This window comes from Stenella coeruleoalba, assembly GCF_951394435.1.
Source record: "Stenella coeruleoalba genome assembly, chromosome: 3".
Classification (NCBI taxonomy): domain Eukaryota; kingdom Metazoa; phylum Chordata; class Mammalia; order Artiodactyla; family Delphinidae; genus Stenella; species Stenella coeruleoalba.
Genome location: NC_137148.1, coordinates 81007876 through 81035438, shown reverse-complemented (window position 1 = coordinate 81035438; position 27563 = coordinate 81007876). Strand labels below are relative to the sequence as shown.

At 35.7% G+C, this 27563-nt stretch overlaps 1 long non-coding RNA gene across 2 annotated transcripts in view; it reads left to right on the top strand.

The window, feature by feature from the left end:
- The window catches only part of LOC307184700, a 166785-nt gene that overhangs the window by 55361 nt on the left and 83861 nt on the right, over positions 1 to 27563 (top strand). The window contains exon 4 of one of the 2 annotated variants that reach the window (XR_013827799.1): positions 3695 to 3818. The exons of the other annotated variant lie outside the window; for it this stretch is intronic. This is a non-coding gene — a long non-coding RNA (uncharacterized lncRNA). Of the gene's footprint in view, positions 1 to 3694; positions 3819 to 27563 lie in introns of those variants that run through there. 2 annotated transcript variants of the gene reach the window in all.

Sequence of the window (27563 nt, the reverse complement as noted above, 5' to 3'; positions counted from 1 at the left end):
AAACAGAAGTAGTACCTTACATGCTTTCAAAGCTACAAGTTTTAGTGGTCATTTGCATGCCCAGCTACTAATTCTGAAGAATGGTCACTGTGCCTGAGTGCCTAGGACAGATGGTTTTTCATCTTTAGTTACATATTGCCAAATAAACTCTCCCCCTATGGACAACCCTGGAGTTGATCACAGATCATCAGCCCATTTTCTCCTTTCCTCTTGTTGAGTTCCCATTTGGGGTCCTTGGTTCCTTTCTTCAGTCAGGACCACCAAAGGACTTGAAAAGAAGGGAATGAATTCTGGATCCCTTTTCTTCCAGAGACTCTGTATTAATTGGGGTTCAGTCAGGAAACCAGAAGTAACTCCAGGTATTTCAAACAACAAATGGCTTAATAGAGGGGATTAAAAAATATTAGAAGGTCTGGGGTAGAAAAGATTAGGGAAGCCACTCTACCATTGAGGAAATCAGGAAATTATCAAGTTATCGGAAACCACTGCCATTGATTTCACTGCCCACTGTACTGAAGCAGGTGAATCTTTGGAGGACACTGGGAAGTTGCTGGAAAACTCTTGATGCTGAAGCCTTAGTAATTGCCAGCCACAGCCATGAGAATAATAATTGCTTTTACTTTTTGCTTTTCTTCCAGATTTACCCTAGCTCCTCTCATTGGCAGAATCTAATCTAGGGCCATAATGACAGTAATTCTTGAAAATGCAGTTCCCAGGCTTCCAGCTCCTATGATAAAATGAGAACATAGAAGGGGAAAAATAAGCTGAGTGGCCCACACAATTCCACACAATCCAGCACATTCCTCAGCCAAATTACCTACATCCTTTCCCAGGGAACAGTTCCCACTTGACCTACAGTAAGAGGTGCTGAATATGTGTTCTTGCTAATTTGGGTGAGACCCTAGCAGAAACTTATGCCAAAAATTGATAACCTTAGAAAGTTGAAGCTAGTGAAGCGTTAAAGGGCTGGGTTGATTTGCCTCTAACTGCCATTATCACAACTCTCTTAGCAGTAGCCCCAAGGGCATAGCAAATTAGTGTAGGAGTCATTCGTAGGGCTGCCAAGGAGAAACTCAGTAATATTTCTATGCTTCCTCTAACTCCCACTAAGTTGTTTGAAAACCGAAATGGGGAAAAGGAAGTACCACTTTCAAAGGATCACTAAACAGTTGCATTCAGAATAAGTTATACTTCTCAATCTATGAAGGTAACTCTGTTGCATGTAATAATTTAATAAAGACAATTTATAAGAAAGTTTAAGATAAAAAAATTTATAGATGAGATTGCTTTGAAGATTAACTTAAAGCAACCTTGTGAACTAACATTGGTAAAGAAAGTAGAAATTTAAGAAAATATGAGCAGGATGCAAAGACTAAAATTACAGTATATTCACTTAAGTTATTATACTGAGTAGTCCACAAGGAACCATTACAGTTAAAATTAGTAATAAAATTTGGAAATGAGAATATCATAATAAAATCAGAGTTTTATGAAACCATGATCAACCCCTTCAGTTTTATGAAATGTCAAGAATTTTTTATTTCTGGATTTAAATCTGAATGTCTTAGATAGCCTGCTACTTATTTCTTCCACAAGAATATTGGCAAGCGTATCAAACAACTATCTTGCTTTGTAGAAACCTCATTTTATTTCTGTTTAGGAAAAAGTCCAGATTCTGGGAGGAAGATAGTGGTCATAACAGGACCATTAGATGCTTAAATTGAGGCTGATGGAAAAAGAAATGGAAGACTTAAAACATATTCTTCAGTTTTAGGAGAAACTGAAATTTGAGGCCATGCTTGGCAATGCTTGAATTTCAGTCTTAGTTAAATACACAGTTTAAGACCTCTGAAATACAACACATACAGCTTTAAAACATGGGAATGGCAAAATAAAAGTCCCTTATTTCTCACTTCTTTTATTCTCACAGTTGAATAAATTTTCCATTTTTTTTTTGTCCTCTGCAGTCTAAGAAATGTGAAAATCTGGTTTTTAATAAAGCATCATTTATTAAACACTGAGGATTTAAAAAGTACCTTCTCAAAACACTGAGAGTTTCTTTATTGTTAATTGTTCTAAAATCTTCTCCCAGATATTTTGTAATTTAAAATTAAGAGCAATTTAACCTGATGTATATGTGATGTGATATATATGATGTATATGATAATATATATCACACGTATCTATGCACTGCCCATTCTATTTAAAAACATTTAGCAGTAGTAGTTATTATTTTAATTTAGTTGCTTTAGTAAAATATTTTAATTTTGTGCAAAATGCATAAATCAAAAGGAAATTCGTACTATTTTTTTCTCTCACGTGACCATAAAAAGACACGCTGCTCAACCCAGAAGAGTATTTCTAGTTTCACCTAGTGATGGTATATATTTCTTCCAATAAAACTATGTAGAATTAAATAAGTTTTGACTGATAGATTAGAAATTCTAAGTTAAAAAATTGAAATTAAATATTAAAATTTGGTAAGATAGTGAAGCTTAAGATTTCTTTGCCAAGTGAAATGAACACAGCATTGAACAGTGTTTGAACATCTCATGATTCAACAAAAGTTGAGGAGGCTAATCTGGCTAGAGGAATGGGCTGTCTCATTGGAGAGAATAGTGATTAAAATATTCAGATGTGTGAAGGCTTCCATATTGATCTTTATTTCTTTCAAGGCTTTATATCATTTGCTGTTTGTGCCCTACACTTAGTACTTGTCTTAACTTATCCTCTGATTTATATATTATTTTACGTGAAATTTCTGCCTTAAATAAACTCTTATAGGCCATGAGCCATATTTCATACTTCTTTGTATTTCTCAATTGTGCATGGCACAGTGCATATTATAGGCATGCAATAAACATTGCAACTGGCATGGTTGATGATGGTGATGTGATTATGCTGGATAGGTAGATTAAAACATGATTGGGGAATTGCTTGAATGCCAATCTGATAACATTAGATACAGTTTTTTACCTAAGGGTAGAAAAGAATTATGGAAGATTTAGGTGATGAAGTCAAAATTTTAAGGAAGAATCTATAGTCACATACATAATGAAATCAAGCTCAGTGGGGAAAAGAAAATCTATTGACAGGAAATCCAGTTTAAAAATGTAGATTAGTTGCCTGAGGAAGAAGAAAATTAGCAATTCAGGCTTTTTAGAAAATCATAAATGAATTAAGAAGAACTTGAACCTCAATGACATTCGTGACAATGAAAATAATGCAATGAATAATGTGAATTGTGACTCCTGACGTGAAATCAGAGGGTTTATATGATCAGAATCCCCCAATTTCTAATATATCAGTGCTACTGTCACCTTTGCTATATTGCAAAGAATGTAGAATATGTGTGTAGGACTGCCTCCTTGTCACTAATGGCTGTCTCACCCTCAAATGTAGCATAATGGGTTGGAATATTTGTGGTTTGCAAATACATATTCTTTTGTCCTTTAAGCTAGAGAGTGAAATGTACTGAACAAACTGTTCTATAACACTTTTATGTTAGGCTTGCAACCTTGGGATCTTAGCACACTTTGTGTTACCACTCTGGCTATGATAGATATAAGAAGAGACTAGAGGGAGGAAGAAGAATGGCTCCATTTCCCTATGGCCAATTGCTAGAGCCAGCCTAAGATTCTGCTTGCTCCCTCTTTTGCCCCCTGATTGTTTCTAATCCTTTTTGCATTTCAAGTGAAACATCAACTCCTAGTATGGAGGCATTACCAAGGTCGATGTGATCACTTCAGTCACTGAAGAGGAGAAAGAATCTCAAAAAGAGGCAAACAGATAAAAGATTCAAAGAGAGAACAAAGGAGTAAGAATTTTTACCATATTCAAACTCCATTTGCAATCTCTTTACTCTTCGTACCCGAATTTTGCCATTTATTATTGCATCTTAACTGTGTTTCTCTGGTGCCTCCATTTTGCCCTTGATAGGGTGTAGGCTGTGAGAATGGAAAAGGGATCTAAATCCCATGTATTATGTAGTTTCTTAGTTCTTATTCTCTCATATACAAAAACACAATTTTTTGCACACTACTTATAATACTTGATACAATTTTAAAAATTAAGTAACTTTTAAAACTTTGGCAATTTTATTTCAAAAGTTGATTTCATATCATAAATGATGGGTTCAGGACATGCTACCCCAAAATATGACACCTTAGTATATTGAATATTTTAAGTTGAAGGAGTTTGAAAAAAACAGCAGAAGCAGAAAGGTCTCTTTAGCTTTCCCCTGCCCTTCTCCCCTGAAACAGGTGGCAAAATCCTCATGTGAGAGGTGTCCTCCCTATATCCCAGAAGAAAGGAGCACCCTTATCTCCGAAGACAAAGGGATGCCAAAAAGAATTCAAACAGGCCTTGCTAAGTTTTCCCCAGTTTACTGCACTTACTTCATACCCTCTGACCTATCATATTTCTACATGACTGCCCACTCTTCATCAGCTTAGCATAAAAATACTGAGGTCTGTTTCTTTGAGTCTCCATTTCCTAATGTAGACTTCCATGTCATATAAAACTTATATTAAATAAATCTGTATTCTTTTCTTCTGTTAATATGTCTTTGTCAATTTAATTTTCAAGCCCAGTTAGAGACCCTAATGGGGGTTGAGGAGAACTTTTTCCTCCCCTACACTACCGTAAAAAATATACTTAGCATAAAAGAGAGCAACAATAAAAATGTATAAATTAAATAGTATCTCTGTAATAACCTGAAATAATTTTGTGGATCTCTAGAGGTACATGCACCACACTTCGGGGAGCATGGCATTAGAGGCTAGAATTCATCATGAAAGAGTTTCAAAGGCAGAATTATCAAGGTATTTGGTGATTGATTCTGGGTAAGGAGGGCACAGTTGGCACAAATAATAATTAACTGTAATATTTGAGTAAACTAATAACAATGAAAAAAGTGAAAATACCAAGCATATCATTAAAGATTATAAACTGGTATTTGTGCAAACAGAAAGGAAGGAGATATAGGTTTAGAATTCATTGATTGATATTTGATGATCCAAGAAAGGATGTTCTAGTTCTCTTTCACAGGAAGAATGAAGAAAGAAACAACATATAAGCATTTCAAAATGGCATATATGCATTCCTGAAAAACTTTACATTCTGCAGAACTGTACCCTGCAAATAAGGCTTACATGAAAGATAAAACTGGGTCAAACCTGTCAAACTCTTTGCAACACTGTAACCAGAGCACTAGCATAAACAGAAACAATCCTAATTTTAAAAGACATTGACAGGTTTTTAAAAAGGCAAATTCCTAATAACTAAATTATACTGTAAAGATAAGATTTTTAAAAGAAACCAAAAAAGGGAAAGTAGCTTGATGGAAGGTATATAGAGAAGAGTGTAGAGTTACATGATGGGGAGAAGTTGGTAATAAAGACAAAGCAAGTGGCCAAACTGAGCCAAGACAAAGAATGTGTGATGATAAACACTCCTCAGTGGCTTGCTGTCATTTAGCCCCTTGTGGTAGGCAGAATAATGGACCCTCAAGGATGTCCATGTCTTAATCCATAGAACCTGTAGATGTATTACTTCACATGGCAAAGGGAAGTTCTTACGTGTAAAGACTTTGAGATTGGGAGGTCATCCTGGATTATTTGGGTGGCCCCAATCTAATGACACAGGTTCTTAAAAGCAGAGAAACTTTCCTGGCTGTGGACAGAGGCACATGTGAATATGAAGAATGGTCAGAGAGATACAACATTGCTGGTTGTGTAGATGGAGTAAGGGGACTCAGCAAGAAATGTGGACAGCCTCTAGAAACCGGAAAAGGCAAGAAAACAGATTCTCCTCTAGAGCCACCAGAAAGGAATGCAGCTCTGCAGGCAGCTTAATCTTAGCCTAGTGAGATATAAGATTCCTGTCAGATTACTGTTGCTGCTAGCACTACTAATACCACTACTACTATCACTACTATAGATCTGTTAAGACAATAAATCAGATAAGATACAGATTGTCCAGTTAAGTTTGAATTTCAAATAAGTGATAAATAATTTTTGTTTTTGTTTTAATATAAGTGTATCTCATACAGTATTTGGAACATATTTATACTAAAAAGTTATCCATCATTTATCTAAAATTCAGATCTACATAGGCATCCTGTATTTTTATTTGCTCAATCTGGCAACCCTACTTGTTCTAAAAACTCTTAACTTTAAGACACTTTTAATATTAATATATTTGAAATCAGAAGGAATCTTTCAACTTAGGTATTTGATGTGTTTCACTGTACTTTTCAAAAAACCTCATTAAATTTATGGTGTATCTTACAATGTATGGCATCTTAAAATCATGGAAATACGTATGAACTTTTCTTGAAAAACGTCACCTCTTTTTTTTTTAATATTCCATATGTTTAACATTTGTATCTAATTGGTTAATTGATTTTTACATTTAATTATCTGAGAGTACATTTGTGTCTATTTTTTATGAACTACTTCTGGGATATTTAAATTTAATCCATGATAGCAGAAAATATTAAGCAAAAAATTTCATCCTGTGATATGCTAAGATATGAGGGTAAGACAAATGTATTTGTGTGAGGCAGCTGCTATTTAACATTTGAAATCATGATTAGGTTCCAAGAAGAGTCTGAAAAAGAACTGAAAATATCAAATAATAAGATGAACTATATTTTCAGTGGTAAAGTATGTTGGAATTATAATTTAGGATTCCAGAATCCATTTATCTATTCCTTTCCCCCCTCCCTTGCTACATGTTACAAAAAGTAGTAACAAAAAGTTACATCCATGAAAGAATAACAAAAAGTTTCATCCATGAAAGAATAACAGTTTTGGAATAAAAAACATCTAGGTTTGAACTGGGGTTTACTTTTGGCAAGTTCCTTGCCATCACTGAGCTCTATTTACCTTTTCTGTAAAGCAGGGATAATGACAGTGTGCCATTTTGAGGAGACAATTCTCCTTTTTTTTTTTTTTTTTTTGTGTAAGGTCTGGGCTTTCTGAACAAAACTCACTGGAAAACTTTGTTAAAACATGATTAATAGCAAACATGCCTTGAAACCTTAAGATGGTGAACTGCTCCAAAGATATTTAGACTTACCTCCCTTGGGGCCATTTGCTGTTGTTCCAGCTTGGAGGGCTGGGGACTTTCCACTCCCTTCCCAGGCAAAGATTTGTTTACATATCCCAGCTTGAAGGGCTCTCTCTCTCTCTTCAAGGGAAGGAGGGACAGATGTATTAACTGCCCTACACAACTTCTGAGTATCACAAATTAGGGCTCCTCCTCTGTGGTGTAACCCCACTGCAAGCACAGGGTAACATCAGGCTCTCACCACATTGCCCAGTGAAGGCTGCAGTTTGGGGGACCAGCACTAAAATGCTCTGTGCATAATGAAGATCTGTTCTCTGATCCAGGGGCCTTATGTATCCCATTAAGCACAAAATATAAATATATAACTTAAACAGTCATTTGTCTCGTTTCCTACGAACCTAAAATTTATTCAGCAGCAATATGCCCAACCCAGAGCATAAAGCATGTTTTGGTGACTAGCATGAGCTTACATAAACTCCTTTTCCTCTGGTTAATTTAGGGATAGGTTAAATAAGCCCAAAGAGATTAAAGGAGAAATCTGCCAAGTTGATGATAGTTCTGTGAAATATTTTCCTCCTAAGTGAGAAAGAGTGCCATACAAAGAGAATCCCTTTCATTCCAAATTACGGTATTTTGAGCTTGTCATATGAGGATGTGATGTTTGGAGAGGCAGCAGACATGTTATGACTATTAGAAACAAGTCTGAAGAAGGAAACTGATAGATTGAGGGTGAAAGAGCAGAAGAATGTCAAATGAATGAGCAAAAGAGCAAAAGAATGTTCTGGATGGCATCTTTAAGCTGTTGAATCAACCCTGAACTCATTTCTTTGTATATTTAAAAAATATACAGTAACTGCTCCTTACAATTCAAATTCTTGTCGAGTTTTCATTTATTTAGAACTAAAAGCATTCTAAGTAACACAAGAATCTAACTCAAGGAATTGTGAAGACTAAATGAAAAGAGAGAAAAAGTAATTAGCATATATATATATATATATATATATTAGATTATGTATATGTGTGTGTATGTATATGCTGCCGCTGCTGCTAAGGAGACTCTCTCAGGTCCAAGCACCCGTTTGTCTATAGTATAAGTGTCTATATCATATCATACCATATCATCATATATCATATCATATCATATCACAAGTCAAGGGCTCCAGTTTGGGAGGGTTTGTGAAAGAGGGGTCATTGAAGCACAAGGACAGAAAAGATGGGGCATAGTGGTCAATAACGGGAACATTAGAATAAAATATAAAAGTAAAAATTTAATTAGAGCAGTTGTTCTCGAGTAGAACCCTTTATATTCTTAACAATTGTGTAGAACTCCAAAATGCTTTTTATATGAGTTTTCTATATCAGTATTTACTAAATTAGAATTTAAAACTGAGATATTGAAAAATATTTTTTGAGTACCTTATTTTAACTTTACTATACTTTATTTAAAAACACATTTTAAATACAACTTTTTTCCCAAAATTAAAAAAAGAGAAAAAGGTCAGTGTTTACTTTTTGTTTGTTTTTGCAAATCTCTCTGCTATCTGGCTTCTCATATCTGCTTCTGCTTTCAAACTGTTGTGTTATATAAATTTGACTGAAGTGTAATGAAGTTTTGGCTTTACATAGATATGGACTTAGAAAAGGAAGGTGTATTATAATACTCTTTTAAGATAATTGTGGGTTTTGTTTTTTTTTTTTGGAACTACACCAAAGCTTGGCAATAGATGTTTCTTAAAAGTTGATTGTAATGTAGAATCTTGACCTGGCAAATATTTCATAGCAACAAGTGTGAAATACGTTGATCTGTCTTACACCTTAGTTATTCTTTACCCATGGATAATTTTGTAACCATGCACTGACTAGTAAATATTGATTAACTGAGTTATGTACATCTTCTAAAAGTTGACAAATTCGTTGTCACATTTGTTAACATCATGGGTGTTCTTATCAGAATATTATTTAAGTATTGGGAAACTAGTTCATAGTGACAGAAATTCTAATTTTTTCTTGAAAGCTTGACATTTATCATCACAACAAATATTATCAGTTGTTTTCCTTGAAATGGAGTCCACTTCATTAATTTTTGAAAAAAAATGACTGTCAAAACATGTCTGAATAATTATAGTACGTCTGTCAGTTGTGTTTTCAAGTAAAAACGGTGTTCCACTAAAAAGACAGCTACTTGAGCTTGTATTTGAGACAAATTGCACAAGTGCTTTTACTTGAGAAAGCCATCATACTTCAGAATGTAGAAGTGTTTTATCTACATCTATTTTGTCATATAGATGATAAAAGAGGTATGTTATGCAAAGGTCTGGTTTAATTAAATTAAAATTTTACTGCTTCATTAAGAACACTGTTATGTGAAAGTCAATGTTTTTCCTTTTTTTTTTTTTGCGGTATGCGGGCCTCTCACTGTTGTGGCCTCTTCCGCTGTGGAGCACAGGCTCTGGACGTGCAGGCTCAGCAGCCATGGCTCATGGGCCCAGCCACTCCGTGGCATGTGGGATCTTCCCGGACTGGGGCATGAACCTGTGTCCCCTGCATCGGCAGGTGGACTCTCAACCACTGCGCCACCAGGGAAGCCCAATGTTTTTCTTTTTTTAAAAAAATTATGAGTGCCTGGCAATAAAGAATAGAATGACTACTACACTACTGATATAATTTGGTGCTGGTATTGAATATTTTATGTTAAAGTGATAGCATTTTTACCCTCATTATTTTTGTATCATCAATGTGTGTGTCAACCCAGTAAAAAAGGCAAATTATGTCTTAGTATTATTATGGAATAATTTTGACCTCATTGATCCCTGAAAAGTTCTTATGGACTGTTTTCGGCTCCATATACTGTACTTTGAGAACAACTGAATTCTCAAAGGGTGGGATAAAAATGTATCAGTGTATCTCAATTCTCCCTAAAATCCTGATATGTGCTACTAGAATGAAGACCTGACATCTAGCTCATTAAAAAAGAAACCTGTTTATTTGGGTTCATCAGCCATCCATCCCAATAGATAGGTTTATTTGTGTCATATTTTAGATTCCACATATAAGTGATATCATATGGTAGTTATCTTTCTCTTTCTGACTTACTTCACTTAGTATGACAATCTCTGCTTTTATCCATGTTGCTGCAAATGGCATTATTTTGTTCATTTTTATGGTTGGGTAGTATCCCATTGTATTTATGTACCACATCTTCTTTATGCATTCACCTGTTGATGGACATTAAGGTTGCTTCCATGTCTTGGCTACTGTGAATAGTTCTGCTGTGAACATAGGGGGTGCATGTATCTTTTTGAATTAGAGTTTGTCTGGATATATGCCCAGGAGTGGGATTTCTGAATCATATGGTAATTCTATTTTTAGTTTTCTGAGGAACCTCCATACTGTTTTCCATAGTGACTGTACCAACTTACATTCCCACCAACCGTGTAGAAGGGTTCCCTTTTCTCCACATTCTGACTTGTGTGAGGTGGTACCTCATTTGATTTGCATTTCTCTAATAATTAGAGGTGTTGAGCATCTTTTCATGTGCCTATTGGCCATTTGATTGCTTCTTTGGAGAAATGTCTATTTAGATCTTCTGCCCATTTTTCAATTGGGTTTTTGATTTTTCTTGTTGAGTTCTATGAGCTGTTTGTGTATTTTGGAAATTAAACCCTTGTTGGTCCCATTATTTGCAAGTATATTCTCCCATTTTGGTCAGGTTTATTTCTAAGTACTTTATTTTTTTGGTGTGATTTTAAATGTTTGGTTTTTTTTTTTATATATTCCCTTTCTACTGTTTCATTGTTAGTATAAAGAAATGCAACCAATTTCTTTATGTTAATCCTTTATGTTAATTCTTGTATCCTGCTACCTTGCTGAATTCACTTATCAGTTCTAGTAGTTTTCATGTGGAGTCTTTAGGGTTTTCTGTATGTAGTATCTTGTCATCTGCATATAGTGACAATTTTACCTCTTCTCTTTGGATACCTTTTATTTATTTATTTTCTTTTTCTTGTCTGATTGCTGTGTTTAGGACTTCCAATACTATGTTGAAGAGAAGTGGTGAGAGTGGGCATCCTTGTCTTGTTCCAGATTTTAGCAGGAAGGCTTTCAGTTTTTCACCATTGACTATTATATTGGCTGTGGGTTTGTCATAAATAGCTTTTATTATGTTGAGATATGTTCCCTCTATACCCACTTTCATAAGAGTTTTGATCATGAATGGGTGTTGAATTTTGTCAAATGCTTTCTCTGCATCTATTGAGATGTTTGTGTGGTTTTTGTCTTTTCTTTTGTTGATTTGGTTTATCACCTTGATTGATTTGTGTATGTTGAGCTGTCATCGTGAACTTGGGATGAATCCCACTGGGTTGTGTTATGTGATGTTTTTTATGTGTTGTTGGATTCAGTTTGCTAGTATATTGTGGAGAATTTTTGCATCTATATTCATCAAAGATATTGGCCTGTAAATTTCATTTTTGGTGGTATCTTTGTCTGGTTTTGGTATCAGGCTTAACAGAATGTCTTTGGGAGTGTTCCCGCCTCTTCAGTCTTTTGGAAGAGTTTGATAAGGATTTGTGAAAGTCCTTTGTATGTTTGGTAGAATTTGCCTGTGACGCCATATGGCCCTGGACTTTTGTTTGTAGGGAGGTTTTTGTTTGTTTGTTCGTTTTTTTTATTACAGATTCTGCTTCTCTTCTAGTGATTGGTCTCTTTCTTCTTGATTCAATTTTGGTGGGCTGTATGTTTCTAGAAACTCGTCCGTTTCTTCTCGGTTGTCGAATTTGTTGGTATATGATTGTTCATAGTATTCTCTTATATTTTTTTGTATTTCTGTGGTATTCATTGTTATATTTCCTTTTTCATTCCTTATTTTGCCCATTTGGATTTTCTCTTTTCTTCTTGGTAAGCCTGGCCAGAGGTTTGTCAATCTTGTTTACCCTTTTAAAGAACCAGCTCTTGGTTTTATTGATTTTTTTCTATTGCTTTTTAAAATTTCTATTTATTTCCTCCCTGATCTTTATTATTTCCTTCCTTCTGCTGACTTTAGGTTTTGTTTCTTTCTCTTTTTCTAATTCTTTTAAGTGATGGGTTAGGTTGTTTAGTTGAGATTTTTCTTACTTTTTTTTTTTTTTTTTTTTTTTTTTTTGCTGTACTTGGGCCTCTCACTGTTGTGGCCTCTCCCGTTGCGGAGCACAAGCTCCGGATGCGCAGGCTCAGCGGCTATGGCTCACGGGCCCAGCCGCTCCACGGCATGTGGGATCTTCCCGGACCGGGGCACGAACCCATGTCCCCTGCATCGGCAGGCGGACTCTCAACCACTGCACCACCAGGGAAGCCCCAAGATTTTTCTTACTTTTTGAGGAAGACGTGTATTGCTGTGAACTTCCCTCTAAGAACTGCTTTTGCTGCATCCCATAGATTTTGTATGGTTGTGTTTTCATTGTCATTTGTCTCAGGGTATTTTTTAATTTCCTCTTTGATTCACATTGACCCATCGGTTTTTTAGTAGCATGTTATTTAATATCCATGTAATCATTTTTTCTTATTTCTTTTTCTGTGGTTAATTTCTAGTTTCATGCTGTTATGGTCAGAAAAGATGCTTGAGATGATTTCCATACTCTTAAATTTGTTGAGGTTTGTTTTGTGCTGTATGTGGTCAATCCTAGAGTATGTTCCATGTGTACTTGAAAATAATATGTATTCTGATTTTTTTTTGTATGTAATGTGCTGAAAATATCAATTAAGTCTAACTGTTCTATTGTATCATCTGAGATCTCTGTTGCCCTATTGATTTTCTGTGTAGAAGATCTGTCCGTTGATGTCAGTGGGGTGTTAAAGTCTCCTACCATTATTGTATTCCTGTAAATTTCTCTCTTTATGTCTATTAGTATTTGTTTTATGTATTTGGGTGCTCCTATATTAGGTGCATATATGTGGACAACTGTAAAAGCCTCTTCTTGTATTGATCCTTTTATCATTGTATAGTGGCCTTCTTTATTTTTCTTTATGGCCTTTGTTTTGAAGTCTGTTTTGTCTGAAATGAGTATTGTGACCCCTGCTTTCTTGTCATTTCCTTTTTCATGAAATATCTTTTTCCATCTCCTCACTTTCAATTTATGTGTGTCCTTTGCCCTAATGTGGGTCTCTTGTAGGCAGCATATTGTAGGTTCTTGTTTTTTAGTCCAATCTGCCACTCTGTCTTTTAATTGGAGCATTTAGTCCATTGACATTTAAGGTAAATATTGGTAGATATGTACTTATTGCCATTTTAAACCTTGTTTTCCCATTGATTTTATATTTATTCTTTGTCCCTTTCTTTTTCTTTTTCTATTTGTGGTTTGATGATTTTCTTTTGTATTATACTTATGTTCTCTTCTTTTTGGTTTTTGTGGACCTATTATATGTTTTTGAGTCGTGGTTACCCTATTTTTCAAGTATGTGAACCCCTTCTTATATCTGCTTGCTGTATAGTGGTAGTCATATAGTCTCAAGCACATTCTAGGAAAAAAACCCTACATTTTCTTATTCTCCTCCCACACATTTTATGATTTTGATGTCTTCTTTTACATCTTCATGTTCCTCCTTTTGCTGTTCCCTGTGTTTATCATCACTTACCACAGAAATTATTTGACTTATTTTTTTAAATCTGTGTACTGGCCTATTTAAGTGATTTACTTTCCAGTTGCATTTTCTCATTCTTATTGATTCTTATTTCTGTTCTATTTAGAGAAGTCCTTTCCATATTTCCTTTAGGATAGGTTTAGTATTGCTGTATTCTTTTAGTTTTTGCTTGTCTGAGAAATTCTTTCTCTCTCCTTCTATTCTAATGATAGTCTTGCTGGGTGGAGTATCCTAGGTTGCAGATTTTTCCCTTTCAGAATTTTGAATATATCTTACCACTCCCTTCTAGCCTGTAGCATTTCTGTAGAGAAATCAGCTGACAGCCTTATGAGGGTTCCCTTGTAATTAACTATTTGTTTTTCTCTTGCTGCCTTTTGAATCCTCTCTTTATCTTTAACTTTTGCCATTTATATTATATTATGTCTTTGTGTAAGTCTGTTTGAGTTTATCTTGTTTGGACCCTCTGTGGTTCCTGTACCTGGGTATATGTTTCCATCTTTAGGTTTGGGAAGTTTTCAGCCATAATTTCTTCAAATACATTTTCGATCCCCTTTCATCTTTCTTCTCCTTCTGGAATCCTTATTATGTGTAGATTGGCACACTTTATATTATCCCATAGGTCTCTTATATTGTTTTCTTTTTTTTTTTTTTTTTCAATTTGGCTTTCTGTCTGCTATCCTGATTGGGTGATTTCCATTGTTCTATCTTTCAGGTTACTTTTTTGTTCTTCTGCATTGTTCATTCTGCTATTCATTGCCTTTAGCTCAGCTTTTGTCTTGGCAAGTGAGTTTTGTACTTTTTCTTGGTTTCTCTTTATAGTTTCTAGTCCCTTTTTACAGTATTCTGCATTTCTGTCAATGGCCTTTCTTAATTCCTTCAGTATTTTCATTATCTCCTTTTTGAAATCAGTGTCTGTTAGATTGAAGAGGTCTGTTTCATTGTTTGTTCTCTCAGGGGAATTCTCTTGGTCTTTTAACTGGGAGTGGTTCCTCTGCTTCTTCATTTTACTTATACTTCTCTTACTCTGTGAGTTTAGGAGAAACAATTATCTACTGTTGTTTTGGAGGGCTATTTATATGTGGGAGTATCCCTGTGTAGCTTGTGTGGGTTTAGTTTTTTGGTGCAGGGCTGTTTTTAGTATGGATGCCTATCACGTCTTTCCTCAGCATGTGCTGGCTGTTATCCTCTTGATAGGGGGTGTGCAGATGTGGTGGCTGGTGCTCCGTCCTGGGGTTCTTGGTGGTGGTGGCAGTTCACGTGCACCCCTGAAGCATGTGATGGGAGTGGAGGCGGCTTGCAACTGCTCCTGGAGCTCACGTAGGCAGTGTTCTGCTGCCTGAGACCACACACGGGGAAATATGCTGCAATAGCAGGTCCCGTCCCTCTCCTTATGCACCCCCCCCAAACAATGGCTCCTGGCCTCTCAGACAGCTCAGGCTTCCTCCATTAACCCTCAGTTGAGGCTGCACCAGACTCCAGCCCCTGCTGGAGTTTTCAGGCAGCCAACCCCACTCCTCTCCCCAGGTCCAATCTCTGAAGCACAAGCTTCAGCACCCAGCCCCTGCCCACACAGGTGAACACGTCCCAGGCTGGGGAATACTGGGAGATGGCACTGACTGTCTGTGCAGGTCTCTCTCCATTCTGGCTGCTGCAAACCGGTTGCCGTGTTCTCCTCCAAGGGTCTAAAGCTCTCCCTCTGTCCCGGCTGATCTCCCCGCTGGTGAGGGGCCTTCCAGGGTGCAGGTACCTTTCCTCTTTTACAGCTCCTTGTCAGGGGCACAGGTCCTGACAAGATTCCTTTGTCACTTTCTTTTTTTCTATTTTCTTTTGTCCTACCCTGTTACATGGAGATTTTCTTGCCTTTTCAGAAGTCTTAGGTCTTCTGCCAGTGTGCAGTAGATATTCTGTGAGAATCATTCCACATGTAGATATATTTCTGATGTATTTGTGGGAGGTGGTGAGGTTCATGTCCTACTCCTCCACCATCTTGATTGCTCCCCTAATTGTACTTTATAAAACATTTTAAATTATTTTTGTAATATGGTGTTGTATAAGTAAATAAGTAAGTAAATAAATAGATAAAGTGAGTTCCAACAACTACTTTTCACATACTAGTCTGTTCTCATTCCCATTTTATCCCATTTTTTCCTCTGATGGCAATTTCAAATGGCACAAAGGGTCTAATTGTGTGTCTCTGATATTTATGTATGAAGACTTATGTACCAGACCATGATTCTCATGGCTCTTATGACCCCTGAAAATGAAACAAGCAATGGCATTTTGGGGATAAATGATTGTATGCACACTGAAAATATGAGATAGTACTATAAGCAATCCTCAGGAAAATTAACCCATGGGAACATGAAATCTTCCTAGTCACTAATCACATAATAATTTTTCTTTCATGTGAGAATTAGTAGAGAACACCAATACCTTTAGATGATTGGTCTTAAACAATGTATGCTGAAGGCCACTGCAAAGAACATCTGCATTTTATACTAAGGAAGAATGAATAATGCTTTTAAGTACTATACATTTCTTTGTAGATTTAAATGTCTGCTTAGAAGATTCTAAGGTTTAATTGGAACTCTTCATGTGTATTTAAGTAAATTTTAACTTTAAAAAAATTTTGCCTTGTCTTAGAGGAGTACTTTTCATTTTTTCACTGTTAAGTATGTTAGCTTTGGGTTTGTCACATATGACCTTTATTCTGTTGAGGTATGTTCCTTCTATACCCATTTTATCGAGAATTTTTTAATCACAAATGGATGTTGAATATTGTCATATTCTTTTTCTGCATCTATTGAGATGATCATATGATTTATATTTTTCATTTTATGTGGTATATCGTTTTGATTGATTTGCAGATGTTGAACTATCCTTGCTTCCCTGGAATAAATCATACTTGATCATGGTGTATGATCCTATTAATGTATTATTGAATTTGGTTTGCTGTTATTGAATTTTTGGCTAAAGATTTTTGCATCCATGTCATCAGAATTATTGGCCTGTAATTTTCTTTCTTTCTGTTATCCTTGTCTGGTTTTGGTATGTTCATTGCAGTGTTGTTTACAATAGCCAACATATGCAAGCAACGTAAATGCTCATTCACGGATGAATAGATAAAGAAGATATGATATATATATATATATATATATATGTATCATATATATGTATCTACACATATATATTTGAATACTATATTTGAATACTATTCAGCCATAAAAAGATGAAATCTTGCTATTTGCAACAACATGGATGGACCTTGATGGTATGCTAAGTGAAATAAGTCGGAGGGAGAAAGGCAAGTACCATATGATTTACCATATGATTTCACTCATATGTGGAATATAAAAACTAATTAAGTAAATAAGTGAACAAACCAAACCAAATAAAAACAAGCACATAGATATAGGGAACAGAGTGGTGGTTACCAGAGGGGGCAGGGCATGGAGGGAGGGCAAAATGGATAAAGGTGATGAGCAGTATGGTGAAGAATGGAAACCAAACTTTTGGTGGTAAGCATGCTGTAAATATATACAGAAATTGAAATATAATATTGTACACATGAATCTTATATAATATTATAATCCAATTATAAAGAAATTAAAAATTATAAAAAAACTTCTGCCTCAGGAAAGATATTGCTCCAGTTCGAGCAAATTCTAAAATAGTTTTGGACCAAGGATAAGATACCATCACATGGAAATGTTTTGGCAGCACATGAAGAGGTATTTAGTGTCCTTTCCTGTATCTCCTTTGTTGTATTTCCTTTCCTGTATCCTACACACTGCCAGTCTCATTACATAGCAGGTACGTTCCAGAATGTAGTGACTGGGAGATGAATCATGGAATTTGGGAGAGGAAAACAAGTATCATAAGGAAAAACAGTGCATCCTTCCAAAGAGTGCAGGAACCTTTCCAAGGTTGTCATTCATACATGAAAAACTTATTTAAAGAATTTAAATATAAATCTGGGAGTGTCTGAAAGGTATTGACCTCATGCAGAATGTAACATTTTCCTTCTTTTTTCATCTTCTTTCAAAGACCTATAATATTTAATGTGAAATTAGCAAAGCCTGCTCATTCTTATTCATTATTTCTGGATATGGTATATTGAGAAAAAAATAAAAATATGTTAATGTATAAGAGTCTCATATCTCTATAGAAATTCAGTGATTACCTCCACAAGATGTTTTTGCCCTTAGTGTTGCTATTGTACAGCATGACTTTAAAGCTTGTATATGGGAGATTTAGAACAAGTGTTCTATAAAGAAGTGATTTTTCTTCTCGATTTGCTAGACTAGAAAGTGCACCCCCATCCACCCACCCATGGTACAGGGAATATTTCAGATTATTTCATTTTCCCAGATATCAGAACATCAAGGGAAAAAAAACCCCAGGTACTAAAAAATTAGTCTTAAAATGTTCTGCTCATGATTAATTGCTATAATCCATTTTTAATTTGTTACGCTAAGGTTCTTCTTAGAGGTCAGAGTTTTAACTTTTATGAAAACAACCTTATTGAGTTATATAATACAAATCATAAAATGTACCCATTTTAAGTGCACAGTTTAAGAATTTTTAGTAAATTTAAAGAGTTGCACAGCCATCATCACAATCAAGTTTTAGAACACTTCCTTAAACTCAAAAAGATTCCCTGTGCCCATTTTCAATCCTCATTCCCACTCACATCCACAGGCAACCACTAATCTACATTCTGTCTCTAAAGATTTGCTCTTCTGGACCATTCATATACATGGTCAACCATACACTATATAGTCCTGCTTCTTTAGCTTCTTTAGCTTAGCATAATGTTTCTTTAGCTTCTTTAGCTTAGCATAATGTTTTTGATGTTCATCCCTGTTGTAGCATATATCAGTAGTTTGTACCTTTTTATTGGTAAATAGTATTCCATTATACGGATATACCACATTTTTTGTTTAGATATTCATCAATTGTTGGGCATTTGAATTTTTCCCACATTTTGGCTAGTATGAATAATGCTGCTATGAACATTCACATGCAAGTGCTTGTGTGGCTATATATATATATTTTCTTTTTTTTTTTTTTCACACACATCCCATATATATTTTTGTGGGTTAGAGACCTAGGAATAGAATTGCTGCATTATATGATAAATTTATGTTTAAATCTTTAAGAAACTGACAAGAGGCTTTCTCTCCAAAATAACTGCACCACTTTACATTACTACTAGCGATATATGAGGATTCCAGCTTTCTACTTTCTCACGAACACTTGTTATTGTATGTCTTTTTGATTACAACCATTCTAGTGAGTGTGAAATGACATCTCACTATGGTTTTAATTTGCATTTCTCAAATGGCTAATGAGGTTGAGCATCTTTTCATGTGTTTATTAGATGTTCATAAATCTTTGTTTAAATGTCAGTTCAAATCTTAATTGTCAGTGACTCTGTAAGTTGACAGCAAGGTTCAGGACCTTGTTGAATTCACCTTTTAAAGCTTCTGGTTAGTTAGCCTCCCAGTTTTTTCCTGGTAAAATGCTACTTTACTCTTCAGTGAGATAAGTGGACCTTTTTATGTGATACTGTGATATCTTATATTTCTCTTTTGCTTACAACAATTAGGGAGAGAAGCCTAGTTTCATAATTCCATATTCTCCTGCAGGGCTCTGACTTTACTCTGACCATGTTACAGTTTGTAGGCAAATAATCACGTATCCCTGTCCAAAAGTGGAATAGAGTAGCACAGAGTTCAGTGCTGCATGGTGATCTTGTGTTGGTCATTCATAGCCCTGTAGAATTTGAATTGAGAACATTTGTGTACTTACGTCACCTCCTGGACTTGACCCTTTACCTGGTTAGACCTGTGATGTCTACAAGACTTGCACACATAAACTTGAGGACTTGAACCTGGATGCTCCTCACTCTTTGCTTTCCAGATTTCTACACAACACTTCTATTCCTATTTCCAGAAATAAGACAGGAGCATACTACTTTTTTCAAGAGTGAGATTGCCACTTTATTTTTTTTTTATATATTTTGTTGCCTGGAACCACACACCGGAAATACTAATTTAATGTTTATAAAAGGAGTTTGCATCATTTTGACAAGACTTTGTTAGATAATATTTCAGAATTTCTCCCCTTGCCCTCTCCTACTGTGATATATGTATATCACACAAGAGACATTTGGCCTACTGTGTTACCAATAGCTATGTAGTAGAGTGGAGTAGAGTACAGTTTTATGATTCCACTTTTTACCATCACAGAGTAGCTGCTATTAGACCTGTTTTGCCACAGTAAATAACTTCAAAACTGGACAAAATATTTGAGCTGTTTCCAGACATTGAATAAACAGGTGCCATGGGAGTGCAATCATTGAGAGAAAGGAAACAAGTGAGATTAGCTGCATGATCACTCTGGTTTTCTGCCTGAATGCATGTTTCTGACTATAGTTCAGGGAGAGGAAGCCCGAAAGTATCCTCACCAAGCTGAGGATACAAAGGTTATTTGTATATAACTTAAGGCTATTGAGTTGGCTGGAATTTACAGAGCAGGGTATCAGAGAAAAGATATCTATGTAAAGAAGGAGATTCAGAAATCTGTATATATGACTTGCCTTTGGTCTTTGGCTAAATACCAAGCTGAACATGTGCAAATTGAAACTCAAAGAGGATGCATAATGATACCAAAAGATACACATCTATTAGGGAGTCGTGAACTGAACAACTCCTGCAGCTTGCACAGAACAGATGTTCTACTTCCAATTAGCCAGTGTGGAGAGAATTCATTTCATATGATAGGTAGCAAAGAGGCCATGCTTTAAGAGTAGGGCTATTCTAGCCCTCAGCTAAAGGCTGCTTTCTATTTTAACTAACAAAGATTTTTTTTTAAACCTTGGAAAGTTGAAAGATATGTGTAAATAAATTAACTGTCAGATTAATAACAAATCTGACAAAATAAACAAAATAGCGACAAAATAAACAAAATAGTAACAAAATAAACACTATTAAGGAAAAGAATAACATCTAAATAATCAATAATATAGTATTCATAATGTCCCGTATACAGTGAAAAATAGACATGCAAAAAGCAGTTAATGAGGTCCATAATCATGAGAAATATTAATCAATAATGAAAGTGACAGAATTAGCAGATGAATTTATAACAGCTATTAGAAATTAGTTCACATTTTAAGAGCAATTTTAAAGGGCACTATTGACAATAAAATTTAATCCCCCACGTAAACGTTGCAACTTTTCCAAACCTCACATTAAATAAACACATAGTAAATATAAACAAACAAACAACACATGCACACATACATACAAAAATACATATTTTTGGCCGAGAGGGAACATGAGAACATTCCAGGTAAGAGAAAGATCAGAGTAGGTGATAGGAAATTAACCTGTTCTATATGATTGGTTGTACAGTGTGCTTGAAACAGTAAAAGATGAGGTTAGAGAGTTATTAAGGAGCCAGTTAGTATAGATTTTGAAACCAGATTAATGGGCTTGAATTGGCTCCAACTATAGGAGCTGTCAACCTAAAAGGAATAGACTGCCAGATATTTCTCCAGCAAAGATGAGTTTATTTGGGATCGTCGAGAATTGCCATTTAGTGTCTGCAACCATGGCGAGCCACATGGAAAACCCCACACAGCAAGGAAAGAACTATTTTATAGACAGGAAAAGGAAGTTGAGAGGGCTATAGTAAACAAAGAGTCCATGGCTGAGTACTTGCCAGGGAAGAAGAAACACCTTTCTTCTTTTTATTGGGCTCTGCTATCTTCGCCAGGCATGAGGGCTCTCCCTTCTGGTCTCCTGACTCTATTTAATGGAGGTTTCTGTTTATTAATTTTTTAACACTTCCCCCTTTTGATCAAGATCTTGCTCTGAAAGCATTGCTGATCATGTCAGATTTTCTAGTTTTAGCAGCTTTTTGCCCCTGTGTCAGGAAGGACCTTTCTTGGGTGTAGTGTCTCACATTGGACCAAAAGCGCATGGATTGGAAATCTATTGAGGTCACTTTGAGTAACAAGGAGAGGTAGGAGGGGGAACTATAAGGTACATTTTATCTAAATTCCATATGTTATCACGATCATAGATATTAGAGAGCATCTGAAGTGTTATGTCATCATCAGAGGTTTGATGATAAACTTCCAACAGGACAGATCTGGATATCTTGGGAAAGCTTTCTCATCAAATATTGTCTGCTTCAATTTCAGGAAATCTTTCCTTTTACATTACCAGATGATGTGCAGGTCCATTTAGGGTTTGGTGCTTTCTTTAGGTATGTCACGTGAACCCAAGAGTCTATTCCTTGGAGTTTGGCAGCACAAGGATTGGTTAGCAGTACCTGATAGTGGTCTCTCCAATGAGGTTGAGGAGAGTTCTTCTGTTCTTTTCCAACAGATAAAAACCCCAGGTTGCAAGTTGTGATGCTTAAAGTCTTCATCTTCCAATAACACGCTATGAAAAGATTGATCTACCAAAACATGGTTATTTTATTATTATAAAGCAATTAGCCCTTTGCAATATTGAAATAGCCCTCCTTTTGTTAGTTGTGTATCAAGAGAAGCAGAACCCAAGTGCATTGGGTGTCCTGTGACTATCTCAAAGGGTGAGAGTTCATAAGTTCCGAAAGGGTTGATTCTGATATTTAGGACAGCAATGCTTTCAGCCAAGGTATCTGTGGTGGTGGTGGGGGGCCCTGTAAATTTTGCCACTGGAATCTTAATAATGCCCTCAGTGCGTTTGACTAAACCAGAGCACTGAGGGTGGTAAGTGCAGTGAAAGTGTTGTAAAACCAGCTAAACAACACAGGCTTGTCAAAGCACCTGGCCAGTAAAATGGGTACCTTGCTCACTGTGAAGTGCAAGAGGAACCAGGTAGGGATAATGTTTTCCAAAAGGATTTGAGCCACAGAAGAGGCAGTAGCCTGTCTGCAAGGGAAGGTTTCAGTCTAGTATGAAAACATATAGACCATGACTGAAACATATTTATATTCATGAGACAAAGGAAGTTGTATGAAAAGCATTTGCCAGACTTTAAATCATCCATTGTGTAGTTGAAAATGTCCAGGAGCAGTACAAACAGGCTTCCCTGGGTTGAACTTCAGACAAATGGGTTAATTGAAATAGGTACTTTTTATAGCCTTGTTAATGTTCCCCACAAATATTGATTCATGAATACTATCATTTTGTTAGTAGACCAAGAGTTTAATGTATATTCAGGGGTGAGGAGTGAATTTTAGAGTCTTCAATAGGACTGGGTTGTTATTTGGTCCAAACCAGAGCTTTATTGTTTTTTGTTGTTGTTGTTTCATTTTTTTTGTTATATTCACTAGTTATATTTTTTAGATTACGCATATAAGTGATATCATACAGTATTTGTCTTTCTTTTTCTGACTTATCTCAATTAGCATAATACCCTTCAAGTCCATCCACATTGTTGCAAATGGCAAAATTTCATCCTTTTTTATGGTTGAGTAGTATTCTATTGTGTGTGTGTGTGTATACACACACACACACACACACAACACACCACATCTTCTTTATCCACTCATCTGTTGATGGACACTTAGGTTGCTTCCATATCTTGTTAATTGTAAATAATGATACTATGAATATTGGGGTGCATGTGTGTTTCCCAATTAGTGTTTTTTTTCCTTTTCTTTTTTTTTGAATATGTACCCAGGAGTGGAATTGCTGGATCATATGGTAGTTCTACTTTTAATATTTTGAGAAACCTCCATAATGAATTCCACAAAGGCTGCACCAATTTACATTCCTACCAACAGTATACAAAGTTTCCCTTTTCTACACATCCTGTCAACATTTGTTATTTGTGTCATTTTTGATGATAGCCATTTTGACAGGTGTGAGGTGACATCTCATTATGGTTTTAATTTGCTTTTCTTTGATGATTAGCGGTGTTGAGCATCTTTTTATTTGCCTGTTGGCCATCTGTATGTCTCCTTTGGAAAAATATCTGTCAGTTCTTCCACACATTTTTTTTTTAAACACCTTTATTGGAGTATAATTTCTTTACAGTGCTGTGTTAGTTTCTGCTGTATAACAAAGTGAATCAGCTATATGCATACGTATATCCCCATGTCCCCTCCCTCTTGCGTTTCCCTCCCACCCGCCTTATCCCACCCCTCTAGGTGGTCACAAAGCACCAAGCTGATCTCCTATGCCATGCAGCTGCTTCCCACTGGCTATCTAATTTACATTTGGTAGTATATATATGTCAGTGCTCCTCTCTACTTTGTCCCAGCTTACCCTTCCCGCCCCATGTGTCCTCAAGTCCATTCTCAATGTCTGAGTCTTAATTCCACTGCTACCCATAGGTTCATCAGAACCATTTTTTTTTTTTTTTAGATTCCATATATATGTGTTAGCATACAGTATTTGTTTTTCTTTTTCTGACTTACGTCATTCTGTATGACAGACTCTAGCTCCATCCAGCTCACTACAAGTAACTCAATTTTGTTTCTTTTTATGGCTGAGTAATATTCCATTGTATATATATGTCACATCTTCTTTATCCATTCATCTGTCAATGGATACTTAGATTGTTTCCATGTCCTGCCTATTGTAAATAGTGCTGCAGTGAACATTATGGTGCATGACTCTTTTTGAATTATGGTTTTCTCATTGTATGTGCCCAGTAGTGGGATTGCTGGGTCATATGGTAGTTCTAGTTTTAGTTTTTTAAGGAACCTCCATACTGTTCTCCATAGTGGCTGTACCAATTTACATTCCCACCAACAGTGCAAGAGGGTTCCCTTTTCTCCACACCCTCTCCAGCATTTATTGTTTGTAGATTTTTTGATGATGGCCATTCTGACTGGTGTGAGGTGATACCTAATTGTAGTTTTGATTTTCATTTCTCTAATGATTAGTGATATTGAGCATCTTTTCATGTGTTTGTTGGCAAACTGTATATCTTCTTTGGAGAAATATCTATTTAGGTCTGCTGCAACCTTTTGGATTAGGTTGTTTGTTTTCTAGATATTGAGCTGCCTGAGCTGTTTGTATATTTTACAAATTAATCCTTTGCCCATTGATTCGTTTGCAAATATTTTCTCCCATTCTGAGGGTTGTCTTCTCATCTTGTTTATGGTTTCCTTTGCTGTGCAAAAGTTTTTAAGTGTCATTAGGTCCCATTTGTTTATTTTTGTTTTTATTTCTATTTCTCTAAGATGTGGGTCAAAAAGGAACTTGCTGTGATTTATGTCATAGAGTGTTCTGCCTATGTTTTCCTCTAAGAGTTTTATAGTGTCTGCCCTTACATTTAGGTCTTTAATCCATTTTGAGTTTATCTTTGTGTATGGTGTTAAGGAGTGTTCTACTTTCATTCTTTTACATGTAGCTGTCCAGGTTTTCCAGCAGCACATATTGAAGAGGCTAACTTTTCTCCATTGTATATTCTTGCCTCCTTTATCAAAAACCAGGTGACCGTATGTGCATGGGTTTATCTCTGGACTTTCTATCCTGTTCCATTGATCTATATTTCTGTTTTTGTGCCAGTACCATACTGTCTTGATTACTGGAGCTTTGTAATATAGTCTGAAGTCTGGGAGCCTGAATCCTCCAGCTCTGTTTTTCTTTCCCAAGGTTGCTTTGGCTATTCAGGGTCGTTTGTGTTCCCATACAAATTGTTCAATTTTTTGTTCTAGTTCTCTGAAAAATGCCATTGGTAGTTTGATGTTTGATAGGGATTGCACTGAATCTGTAGATTGCTTTGGGTAGTAGAGTCATTTTCACAATGTTTATTCTTCCAATCCAAGAACATGGTATATCTCCCCATCTGTTTGTATCATCTTTAATTTCTTTCATAAGTGTCTTATTTTTCTGCATATAGGTCTTTTGTCTCCTTAGGTAGGTTTATTCCTAGGTATTTTATTCTTTTTGTTGCAATGGTAAATGGGAGTGTTTCCTTAATTTCTCTTTCAGATTTTTCAGCATTCGTGTATAGGAATGCAAGAGATTTCTGTGCATTAATTTTGTATCCTGCTACTTTACCAAATTCATTGATTAGCTCTAGTAGTTTTCTGGTAGCACCTTTAGGATTCTGTATGTATAGTACCATGTCATCTGCAAACAAAAAGTTTTACTTCTTTTTTTCTGTTTTGGATTCCTTTTTTTTCTTTTTCTTCTCTGATTGCTGTGGCTAAAACTTCCAAAATTATGTTGTATAAGAGTGGTGAGAGTGGGCGACCTTGTCGTGTTCCTGATCTTAGGGGAAATGATTTCAGTTTTTCACCATTGAGAATGATGTTGGCTGTAGTTTTGTCATATATGGCCTTTATTATGTTGAGGAAAGTTCCCTCTATGCCTACTTTCTACAGGGTTTTTATCATTAATGGGGGCTAAATTTTGTCAAAAGCTTTCTCTGCATCTATTGAGATGATCATATGGTTTTTCTCCTTCAATTTGTTAATATGGTGTATCACATTGATTGATTTGTGTATATTGAAGAATCCTTGCATTCCTGGAATAAACCCCACTTGATCATGGTGTATGATCCTTTTAATGTACTGTTGGATTCTGTTTGCTAGTATTTTGTTGAGGATTTTTGCATCTATGTTCATCATTGATATTGGCCTGTAGTTTTCTTTCTTTGTGACATCCTTGTCTGGTTTTGGTATCAGGGTGATGGTGGCCTCGTAGAATGAGTTTCGGAGTCTTCCTCCCTCTGATATATTTTGGAAGAGTTTGAGAAGGATAGGTGTTAGCTCTTCTCTAAATGTTTGATAGAATTTGCCTGTGAAGCCATTTGGTCCTGGGCTTTTGGTTGTTGGAAGATTTTTAATCACAGTTTCGATTTCAGTGCTTGTGATTGGTCTGTTCATATATTCTATTTCTTCCTGGTTCAGTCTCAGAAGGTTCTGCTTTTCTAAAAATTTGTCCATTTCTTCCAGGTTGTCCATTTTATTGGCATAGAGTTGCTTGTAGAAATCTCTAGTGATCCTTGTATTTCTGCAGTGTCAGTTGTTACTTATCTTTTTTCATTTCTAATCCTATTGATTTGAATCTTCTCTCTTTATTTTCTTGATGAGTCTGGCTAATGGTTTATCAATTTTGTTTATGTTTTCAAAGATCCAACTTTTAGTTTTATTGATCTTTGCTATCGTTTCCTTCATTTCTTTTTTATTTCTCTGATCTGATCTTTATGATTTCTTTCCTTTGCTAACTTTGGGTTTTTTCTATTCTTGTTTCTCTAATTGCTTTCGGTGTAAGGTTAGGATGTTTATTTGAATTTTTTCTTGTTTCTTGAGGTAGGATTGTATTGCTGTTAACTTCCTTCTTAGAACTGCTTTTGCTTCATGTCATAGGTTTTGGGTTGTTATGTTTACATTTTCATTTGTTTCTATGTATTTTTTGATATCCTCTTTGATTTCTTCAGGGATGTCCTGGTTATTTAGTAGCGTAATGTTTAGCCTCCATGTGTTTTTGTTTTTTATAGTTTTTTTTCCTGTAATTGATATCTAGTCTCATGGCGTTGTGGTCAGAAGAGATACTTGATAGGATTTCAGTTTTCTTAAATTTACCAAGGCTTGATTTGTGACCCAAGATATTGTCTCTCCTGGAGAATGTTCCATGAGCACTTGAGAAGAATGTGTATTCTGTTGTTTTTGGATGGAATGTCATATAAATATCAATTAAGTCCATTTGTTTAATGTATCATTTAAGGCTTTTGTTTCCTTATATATTTTCATTTTAGATGATCTGTCCGTTGGTGAAAGTGGGACGTTAAAGTCTCCTACTATGATTGTGTACTTTTGGTTTCCCCTTTTATGGCTGTTAGCATTTGCCTTATGTATTTTGGTGCTTCTGTATTGGGTGCATAAATATTTACAATTGTTATATCTTCTTC